The sequence below is a fragment of the Physeter macrocephalus genome, chromosome 8 (genome assembly GCF_002837175.3).
Source record: "Physeter macrocephalus isolate SW-GA chromosome 8, ASM283717v5, whole genome shotgun sequence".
NCBI lineage: Eukaryota > Metazoa > Chordata > Mammalia > Artiodactyla > Physeteridae > Physeter > Physeter macrocephalus.
Window position 1 is genome coordinate 7,918,101 of NC_041221.1, and position 8,953 is coordinate 7,927,053.

Genomic DNA, 8,953 nt, shown 5'->3' on the forward strand with positions numbered 1-8,953 from the left:
TACTTGAAGGAAGGGGAAGTTGGCTCCACCTTTAGAAGGGGGCATCAAAGAATTTGTGACATCCTTTAAACCACTTAGCTCCCACTGGATGGGGAGCCTTTGCTGTAACTGCATGACAGTTCAACTTTTCGAAACCTCTGCCCAACCCAATCCTGTTTCTTCACCCTATCCCTCCACTCCTGTTACTCACCCCCTAATATGCTTCCTGAACATTCATCTCCATCCCGAGCCCGCTTCCTGCAACAATCCTGTCACGCTAGCTTCCTGACTTAACTTCTCTGAGCCTCAGTTTTCTTCATCTGTAAAGTGATCTCACAATACCTTCGTTACAGGGAAGTTAATAGGATTCATAACAGTTCATATATCTATCAAGTACTTACTGTGGGCCAGGCACCGTTCTAAGCACTTTAAATGTTTTGATTTATTCCATCTTCATAACAGTCTTACGATACAAGTACAATTACTGTTTACTCACTTTATAAAAGGGAAAAACTGAGGCACTGAAAGACCATGTAGCAACCAAGTGGCAGCCACCCATTTTGATTCCAGAGCTCGCATATGCAATCACCAGTCACCGTGCCACAAATGTGTGTACAACAAAGGCCTGGGTTTACAGCAGAGAGGCACAGGACCTTAATTAAAAGACTGAGCAAAGGACTGCCAATCAAATGTGAAGAGCAAGCAGGGGTACAATGTCACAGTAAAAGGTGATTTTAGAGAAAGGACTAGGGGGTCATTTATCAATTGATAGTGAAGACTTAAAACTATGGCAGAATTTTATAGTGTATTAGTTTACTAGTGCAGCTGTAACAAAATACAGTACTACAAAGTGGGTGGCTTAAAACAACAGAAATTGCTCTTGCACGTTAGGTTCTGGAGGCTGGAAGTCTTAAAACGAGGCGTTGGCAGGATCGGCTCCTTCCTGGGGCCACGAGGGAAGGGTCAGCTCCAGGCCTCTCTCCTTGGCTTGCAGACGCTGTCTTCTCCCTGCGTCCCTTCACATTGTCTTCTTTTCCTGTGTCTTCACTTTCACAGGGCGTTCTCCCTTGTATGTGTATATGTCTCCAAAGTCTTCCTTTTTGTAGAGACACCAGTCATATTGTATTAGGGCCCACACTAATGACCTCATTGTAACTCCATTAACTCTGTAAAGACCCTATTTCCAAATTCTGTCACATTCTGAGGTGCTGGGGGTTAGAGCTTCAACATATGAATTTGGTGGGGACACAATTCAACCTGTAACATATAGTAACAAAATATATACAACAAAAATATTCAGGCATATAAAGATAAATAGGTACAGTAAGTAAAAATTTTTTAACACAACACAGTGTATCAGAGATCAAGCAGACAAAAAACAAAGACAGAGAGGATTTTAACAGAATAACTAAGAGGAGCAATTAGCAAATAAGATGGAATTACAGGGAATTCACTTTTTCGAGTGTCCATGATGCATTTATAAGCATTGATTGTACACTAGGCCACAAAGACACTCTCAAATTCAATTAACTAGGTATAGTACGGAAACTTTAACCACCAAAACTTTGACCACTTGGAGATTAAGACATACTTTCCCAAATACATTAGGTCAAGGAGTAAATGAAAATACAATAACCAGCTAAAAAATAACAAGGTAAGAATGCTTCATATCAAAACCTATGGGATACAGCCAAAGGAAGAACAATTATTAGAAAAAGTTTGAAAATTTATTTTAAAAATTGTTTGATGCAGCAACGAAGACCCAATGCAGCCCCCCCACTCCAAAAAAGTTGTTTGAAAATTTGGCCAGAGTAAAATGATATGAAATCAGGGCTTTGCTATAAAATAACTCCAGGACGAGGGCAGCAGCAGGAAGAAGGGAGGAGTTGTGACCGGGCAGGATGATCGTTGAAACAGATGTTGATGATTACTGAAGCTGGGTGATGGGAACATAGAGCTCTATTATACCATCTCTCTGCTTTGTATGTATCTTTGAATTCCATAGTAGAAGACAAGATAAATATATGCACTAGGATAGTATTTTTTAACTATTAGCTGAAGTATTTTTTATGCCCTGTAATTCCTAGTAGGTGCCCCCCAACATTCCTTACATCAAATTTATACCCTGAATCAAAAAATGTGTGATAAAGAGCACTCTTCCAAAGATATGAAATGTGTCTGGTCTAGAGGAAGGGGTATGAACAGAGAATAGAGCAAAAAAGATCCTGGGGTGAGGTCTGGCTATCTGTCCTCTGAAGTCAACAGCCCACTTGGAGACGGGGATGGACAGGGCTGCAGAAAATGATGGAAAATTCAGAGAGGCTGAGTGAGCCTGAAGGAGCCGAGGATGAGCAGATCCAGCAAGAGTGCGTTGTGAGCTGGGTGGAGAGAGCTCAAGCTTGCTCTAGAAGCTCTCTAGCGTGGTGTTGCCTTTGCTGAAATGGACTGCAAATTACTGCAGCTGGGTCGCTGGCCAAGATACATGGCATTTTCTTTTCTTTTTTGTTTTTTAAATTTTTATTGGAATATAATTGATTTACAATGTTGTGTTCGTTTCAGGTGTACAGCAAAGTGAATCAGATATACATATACACATATCCACTCTCTTTTAGATTCTTTTCCCACATAGGTCATTACAGAGTAATGAGAAGAGTTCCCTGTGCTATGTAGTAGGTCCTTATTAGTTATCTATTTTATATACAGTAGTGTGTACATGTCAAGTCCAGCCTCCCAATTTATCCCTCCTTCCCTTCCCCCTTAACCATAAGTTTGTTTTCTACATCTGTGACTCTATTTCTGTTTTGTAAATAAGTTCATTTGTACCATTTTTTTAGATCCCACATGCAAGCGATATCGTATGATATTTGTCTTTCTGTCTGACTTACTTCACTCAGTATGACAATCTCTAGGTCCATCCATGTTGCTGCAAATGGCATTATTTTATTCCTTTTTATGGCTGAGTAATATTCCATTGTATACATGTACCACATCTTCTGTACCCATTCCTCTGTTGATGGATATTTAGGTTGCTTCCATGTCCTGGCTATTGTAAATAGTGCTGCAATGAACATTGGGGTGCATCTATCTTTTTAAATTATGGTCTTCTCTGGATATATAACCAGGAGTGGGATTGCTGGATCATATGGTAGTTCTATTTTTAGTCTTTTAAGGAACCTCTATACTGTTCTCCATAGTGGCTCTATCAATTTACATTCCCACCAACAGTGTAGGAGGGTTCCCTTTTCTCCATACCCTCTCCAGCATTTATTGTTCGTAGATTTTTTGATGATGGCCATTCTGACCAGTGTGTGGTGATATCTAATTGTAGTTTTGATTTTCATTTCTCTAATAATTAGTGATGTTGAGCATCTTTTCATGTGCTTTTTGGCCATCTGTATATCTTCTTTGGAGAAATGTCTATTTAGATACTCTGCCCATTTCTTGATTGGATTGTTTTGTGTTTTTTGATATTGAGCTACATGAGCTCTTTGTATATTTTGGAGATTAATCCCTTGTCAGTTGCTTCGTTTGTAAATATTTTCTCCCTTTCTGAGGGTTGTCTTTTCATTTTGTTTATGGTTTCCTTTGCTGTGCAAAAACTTTTAAGTTTAATCAGGTCCCATTTGTTTATTTTTGTTTTTATTTTCATTACTCTAGGAGGTGGATCAAAAAAGATCTTGCTGTGATTTATGTCAGGCAGTGTTCTCCCTGTTTTCCTCTAAGAGTTTTATAGTATCCAGCCTTACGTTTAGGTCCATTTTGAGTTTATTTTTGTATATGGCATTAGGGAGTGTTCTAATTTCATTCTTTTACATGTAGCTGTCCAGTTTTCCCAGCACCACTTATTGAAGAGACTGTCTTTTCTCCATTGTATATTCTTGCCTCCTTTGTCATAGATTAGGTGACCATAGGTGCAGGGGTTTATCTCTGGACTTTCTATCCTGTTCCATTGATCTATGTTTCTGTTTTTGTGGTACATGGCATTTTTGAACCACACGACTCTCCCATCCCAGCCAAGGAGGAGAATGGGGATGTGAAAGGAGAAGGTAAGACACTATCAGTTGAGTTCCAACTGAACAGTAAGATTGATTTTTTTCCCCCACCCTCAGCAGAAATGATTGCTGGAGAGCTAAACTGGGTTAATTTATAGATAAATGAAGATTGTTACTTTTTTGGCCATTTATATGTTGTGCCTGTAAATTTTAAAACAGCTACATATACAAAAATCAATAGGCATTTCTATTTAACAGCAATAACCAGTTAGAAAATAAAATGAAAATGGGGATTGTATCATAAATAGCAATAAAAATCTAAAATACTTCGGAGTAATTTGAATGTAACATATGCTTGAGTTACATGAATAAAGCTATAAGGCTGAATTAAGATATATGAATTATGAAAAATGGAGAGATGGATAGTATTTCTGAATAGAATATCTAAATACTTTAAAATGCCCATCCTTATAAAATTAATTTTTAGTCTTCATGAATTCCCCTCAATATAATTTTTAATGAGGAAATTTAATGAAATTATGTTAAAATTCTTCTGAAAACATAATGAATGCTAAAAAATGATGTATCTTTTAAAAAAGTTAATTGCAGGGAAAAGAGTCCTACTTAGCACAAAGTAGAGCTATAAGAGTTAAAACCACATCATTCTGGCATAAGATCAGTTGGACAGGATAGCTCAGAACAGACACCAATATATTAGTATAAAAGATTTTAATATATGATAAACGAGTTATCACAAATCTGTAGAAAACACAGGATTATTCGGCAAATGATATTAGACTAAATGACTTGATAGTTAGAAGAAAAATTCATTTAGATTTTGCTGTCTCACCATAAGCTCTCCTATCCCCTCCTCCCGCCAAAAATTAGTCGGATTAAGAGTTCAGGAAATGACTAAGCAGGGAATTCCCTGGCAGTCCAGGGGTTAGGACTCGGCCCTTTCACTGCTGGGCACAGGTTCAATCCCTGGTCAGGGAACTAAGATCCTGCAAGCTGTGCAGTAGAGCCAAAAAATAATAATAAAAGGAAATGATAAAACAAGTTAGGCATAGACTTTTTTTTTTCTTTTTTTTTTTCTTTTTTTTTTGCGGTACGCAGGCCTCTCACTGCCGTGGCCTCTCCCGTTGCGGAGCACAGGCTCCGGACGCGCAGGCTCCGCGGCCATGGCTCACGGGCCCAGCCGCTCCGCGGCATGTGGGATCTTCCCGGACCGGGACACGAACCCGCGTCCCCTGCATCGGCAGGCGGACTCCCAACCTCTGCGCCACCAGGGAAGCCCAGGAGGGTACTTTTTAAGATGAAGGAAATAATCTATATCTTGAGTGCGAGTTAGTTACACAGGTTATCCATTTGTTCAAACTGTGTATATATACGGTGGGTGTGGCTTGTTTTATATAAATTATATTTGCATAAGTTGACTTCAAAAGTCATACAGTTATGCAGATCATATTGTAACACAGAAAATGGTTGCGCTAAAATAAAAATTAAAAAAGAATTCAGAATTTTAGCTATAATATGATTACAGCTGTGAAAAACAGGCAAACAAAAAAGTACATGCAACATAAGTCTCTAAGTTAAACAAACAAACAAAAAAGCACAGAAATCCTAGCAGAAAAAGAAATGCCCCCAAAATATTAACAGTGTCTGTACTGGGGTGGTTACGACTATGAGTACCTTTTGTTCTTGTTTAGTTCTTTTCATAAACATGCATTATTTAAAAAATATTTACCATCAAATTTAAAGTATTTACTATTAAATTAAAAAAAATACTTACCATTAAATTTGAGAAGCGGAAAAAGGAATTGATAAGGGCAGAGTCAGCATTCTTTCAACTGCAAGAGCCAGAAACCGACTTAAATGATCCTAAGGCAAACACAGGTATGTTGGCTTTTGTAATTGAAATGCAAGATGGAGTTAAGTTATACACAAGATTAATTTACTCGTTTCTGGATATTCTTCCTTAGAGAAGATCCTTACCATTTATGGGGGAGACATCTAAAATATCTAAAATATCAAATAGGCAAATTGATGAATACAACACCATAAACACTTTTGGTATTAAAAAAGCTATAAGGAAAGGAAAACTTAAGACCATATATTTTATCTCCTACGTTAATTTCATTCCCACAGCCTTCCAATAATTCAAATTGTGTAAAGTTAACATTTGGTGCCAAGCTTCTCCTTTCCTGGTTTGTTATCTTCTTTCCATTTACCTACCTGAAGTAGAGTGTCTGTTTACCATGTCAATTACCAAGGCGATATTGCTGATGCGCCAGCTGTAAACTTCATACAGTGTATCAACAATGGACCATCATGCCCTGAGAGTTAGTGTACTGGAGTTATCCAAAATTCTACAGTGTGAATCCACTAAGAAGAAAATAGAACAAGATGATGTCTTGTAACAGATTTTCATGAGGAAAATCACTGAAGTTAACTTGATTTCCTGCCATTGCTCATGAATGCCTAAGGACCTGTCAGGGATGGAGCTTATCAAGGTTTAAATATGGCAGTGGCCAGGTCCCCACTCCAGCTCCTGTATCCACTACAGGACTGTGGTGTGCTGGTCTCCTGGTCTCCTCCACAGACTACTGGGTTTTCCTGGAATTCCAGGCAGGCCAGGTGGCAAGGAGATATCAGGTGCTACCACAGCCCTGTAGGTAAGTTCCACCTTTTGGCTCACCCTCTCTGACCCTAACTGAGCAGGCCAATGGCTGCCCCCCAAGGCGCTCATCCTCCAGATTAGGTATCCTTTGCTCTGTCTTGGTTATGGTGCCATCGGTTTATGATTTTTTACAGTTTTTTTTCCCTGTAATTGATTTCTAATCTCATAGCACTGTGATCGGAAAAGATGCTTGATATGATTTCAATTTTCTTAAGTTTACCTAGGCTTGATCTGTGACCCAAGATGTGATCTATCCTGGAGAATGTTCCAGGTGCACTTGAGAAGAAAGTGTATTCTGCTGCTTTCAGATAGAATGTCCTATAAATATCAATTAAGTCTATCTGGTCTAATGTGTCATTTAAGGCTTGTGTTTCCTTATTAATTTTCTGTCTGGATGATCTGTCCACTGGTGTAAGTGGGGTCCCCCACTATTATTGTCTTACTGTCGATTTCCCCTTTTATGGCTGTTAGCATTTGCCTTGTATATTGAGGGGCTCCTATGTTGGGTGCATATATATTTACAATTGTTATATCTTGCCCCATTGGTTTATTTTCTCCATCATCATGGAGCTCTTCTTGGTTTTCCTGAGTAGTTTCCATACTAATCCTAAACTGAGAACAAAATGTTTTGTTAGATACTCTCTGCTAAATACACACCAAAACTGAAAATAGGTAAGGATCTGGAATAAAAGAAATGCTAGAGGGGCTTCCCTGGTGGCGCAGCGGTTGCGCGTCCGCCTGCCGATGCAGGGGAACCGGGTTCGCGCCCCGGTCTGGGAGGATCCCACGTGCCGCGGAGCGGCTGGGCCCGTGAGCCATGGCCGCTGAGCCTGCGCGTCCGGAACCTGTCCTCCGCAACGGGAGAGGCCACAGCAGAGGAAGGCCCGCATACCACAAAAAAAAAAAAAAAAAAAAAAGAAATGCTAGATAACTCTGCAGAGTTCCACTTTTAAAATTCCAATTTTAAAATTATAAATCCACGTGATCCTAGCACTAGTGCAAAGGGCCAAGGATATGACTTTCAGGAAGACTGGTAGTCTGCTGTCCTAGAGCTATCTACTAAACTGAACAAGCATGTTTGCCAGGCACCCTGAAAGCACTTATGATTCAAAATTCATAATCATATGAGAGAGACTGATGGGTAGATAGATATGTGATAAAGCAAATCTAGCCAAGTGTTAATTCTAGAATCTAGGTGGTAAATGCCTGTTCACTGTACAATTTTTTCAGTTCCTCTCTATGTCTGAAAGTTTTAAAATAAAAGTTGGGGTGAAAATGGAAGTAGAGATACTTACACAATTTACAGGGAACATATATTACTCTTCCTTTTGGTGAGTTGTCTCACATCTATTTACTGGGTGCCAGTTATGAATTATGCTGAATCCTGAAGACAGATGTAGTCTTCCTTTCATGTAGTTTACAGGCTAGAAAGGAAGAGAGATGGTTGAACAAATAATTCCAGTAGAATGTGAAGAATTATTGTAGGGCTCACTCCAATGACCTCGTTTTACCTAATTATCTCTGTAAAGACCCTATTTCCAAATAAAGGCACATTCTGAGTACTAAGGGTTAGGACTCTAACATGTCTTTTTTGGGGGGACACAATGCAACCTATAACACGCGGTGATCAGCTTTGCATTTTAGAAAGATCCTTCTGACTGCAATGTGTGCAGAGTACATTGGGGAGGAACATCACACAAAGCATCTCAGATGTTTGCAGTAATCTTAGCAAGAGACATTAGTAACTGGGCAACGATCATAGTAATCATGTAGGATGGAAAGAAGTGGGCCAAAAGAGACATTTTAGGAGCTGGTCCCGATGTGAGCTCACACATGAGCTGGGAGAGTGAGAAGGGTTCTCCCTATGCTTGAGGGGTTCAGGGTCCCATGTCTCACCCAAACCCGCATTCCCAGCAGGTATGACCATGTGGCCTTTGTGAAACTTGTAGTCATCATGGGGAAGGGTGCCCACTTCCTGGTTCTCCTGGCCCTGGAGCTTCCCTTCCACTCTGAGATGCCACGCCCCCATTCAGCAAGAGCTCAAGTTATCCATTCACTGATAATCATTAGATCATTCAGGAAGTTGCTGAAGGGAAAACTCCTGTTTATTTCTGGAATCATCAGACTTCCATTTCATGTTCTTCCCTGGAAGGTATTTATGTGGCTGTCTCTGATTTTTTTTTTTTTTTTTTTTTTTTTTTTTTTTTTTGCGGTTCGCGGGCCTCTCACTGTTGTGGCCTCTCCCAGTTGCGGAGCACAGGCTCCGGACGCGCAGGCTCAGTGGCCATGGCTCACGGGCCCA

The 8,953-nt window shown here is 39.8% G+C and overlaps 1 long non-coding RNA gene across 4 annotated transcripts in view; it reads right to left on the reverse strand.

The window, feature by feature from the left end:
* Positions 1-551: 551 nt before the first annotated feature.
* LOC102986463 (uncharacterized) overlaps positions 552-8,953 on the reverse strand; it is a 25,198-nt gene continuing 16,796 nt past the window's right edge. For 2 of the 4 annotated variants that reach the window (XR_008617984.1, XR_447955.3), the window contains 4 exons: positions 7,947-8,075; positions 6,207-6,356; positions 5,764-5,852; positions 552-1,236 (listed from right to left, as the gene is read on the reverse strand). This is a non-coding gene — a long non-coding RNA (uncharacterized lncRNA). Of the gene's footprint in view, positions 1,237-5,763; positions 5,853-6,206; positions 6,357-7,173; positions 7,263-7,946; positions 8,076-8,953 lie in introns of those variants that run through there. The other 2 variants (XR_008617985.1, XR_003681096.2) reach the window with 2 other exon arrangements.